The sequence below is a fragment of the Apaloderma vittatum genome, unplaced genomic scaffold, assembly GCF_000703405.1.
Source record: "Apaloderma vittatum isolate BGI_N311 unplaced genomic scaffold, ASM70340v1 scaffold119, whole genome shotgun sequence".
Taxonomy (NCBI): domain Eukaryota; kingdom Metazoa; phylum Chordata; class Aves; order Trogoniformes; family Trogonidae; genus Apaloderma; species Apaloderma vittatum.
Genome location: NW_009734428.1, coordinates 79,699 through 81,852, shown reverse-complemented (window position 1 = coordinate 81,852; position 2,154 = coordinate 79,699).

Below are 2,154 nucleotides of genomic sequence, written 5' to 3'. Positions count from 1 at the left end.
GGCAGCATGAGGATTAACAAGGTAGTTTAACATAATATTCGAGGGGAGGAAGTCTTTTTATGGAAAGTACTGTGGGGAAGATGATTGTTTTTGGTTGCAGTTGTTTTCCCTGCCTCCCTGTTGTTCTTTTTTTTCAGTTCTGTAGAACAGGCTCAGAAAGAGGTACAAATCGTATTATTTGTTAATGTACCAGCCTGGTGAGTGGAGAATTTTTTTGTGGTCTGCAAAGAGAACAAGCATAATTCCTGTTATTTGTTAATCACTTCTGTGTGCATAACTCTCAAAGACTGTTTTAAATATTTATCCTCCTTTTCCCTCAAGGATTTGTGTTTGTTACATTTAACTTCTTCCTGAGCCCAAACCTGGTGGGCATAGGGAAGATAACACAAGAAATGATTTAGGGTCTTCAACTTCCCATTTGAAATCTGGAACAGAATCTCAAGGAATCCTTCATCATGGTGAAGTTAAAAAAAAAAAAGTTTTAAGTAAGTGGCTTCATGCAAATGCACCTTCTAGCATAACTAAGAAGAAGCATCACTCCATGACAAGTTTGAACAGTGCTATCTGCAAGGGAATGGACTGGTCACAGAATAAGCCCTGGCTTGTCACAAACTTTTGGTGAACTAATGGCCAGCCTCAATGTGTTGTATTGCAGCTATTATGCAAATCTAGCAATAAATAGACAACCTGGCTTGTTTGGTTCTTAGTCACCTTGTAAGTCTGCCCAGGAGATAGGAAACGGCTTAATGAAATTAACTACAGTCAGACTTTGACTCTTTTTTTATCCCCCTTCCTAATATGACATTACCTGCTTGCAGTACTGTCAAGTTTCTTTCAGTTTTTACATGGTGTAAAGGAACTTTAATTGAGTCATTCTGCATCAATAAGGGAAGACAGTGCGTGCTCAGTGGAAAAGCCCTAGCAAGATTTTGGGTCCCATTGGACCCTAAGTAGGAATCCCTGGATGGAGTATGATTGCATGTGTGTTTCTGTATGATGTGAATCACAAAAAAAAAGCATTCAAATGCCACAATGATTTTTTGGTCTTTTTATTGTAAGTGCTTCTTTCAGCTTGATAAAGTTGAGGGTTGGTTATTCTTCCCTGTGGAAATAACTTTGGTTATTTGTTTTAATTTTTGTGTGTCCTTAATGTCCCACAAGTGTTACATGTGAGATGGAAGTTTTCTTCTATCATCTGATAAGGCTTTGTTTTAAAATGCCTATCATCCAACCAGGGAGGATAAGCCTAGTGACTGAAGTCACCGATTACAAAATCTATATGCTGAATACCTAAAGGTTAAAGCTTGCAAACAGCCAGATGACGAGAAAATATGGTGTGATACTAATCACTAAACACAGCCTGCTTAGGAACGGCATTTTCAGGAATCAGGATCAATCTGCCAATGATTTACTAGCTGTAGAAAGAATTAAATTCATAGCATGCATGATCTGAAGTGAGCGTTTTGATCAATTCAGTAAGTATCAAAAGTGCTTCCCATTGGCTACAGAGGAAGGAGGAAATCAAAGCCACCTATGTGTTTCACATAACTTGGATTTTTTTCCAGTTTAATACTGACATCGAAAGTTTGCCAGACAGAGCCAGAGCCTTATCTATAGCCATGCATTACACACAGTGAAATGCTGGCCCCACTGAATCTGGTGACAAAATTCCCACTCATTTAACCTCGTGTCAGGGGACTGATTTTTATTGACACACCGGGGAACAATTAATTATTTACCCATCAGTCTGAGAGAGCATTTCAAAAGATTGTATTTACAGTGCTGTTCTTTAAGAATCAGTTATCCTGAGGCCTGTGATACCTTGTACAGTTCCGTGCTTAAATACATTCCACTCAATTAGCTCATGTTTTTATTCAAGAGAGGAGACGGACAGGTCTCTTCAGCCGGCAATGCTTTCAGAGAGTGTCAGGCCAAAGGGAAGCTAATTAGAGGGAAGAGGGAAAAATGTGGAAATTACTGTTTGCAGAGGGCACTGTAGGGAAGAAACTTTGTTGTGAGCAGCTCTCTCTCCCATTAAACATGCTGAAGCTGTACTCTTCTGACCATAAGATTAATGATGACAAACCAAACATTATACCCATGTCTCAAGGGTCACAAGAAAACTTCTTCTTTTATCATCTGTTTCTCATTCTG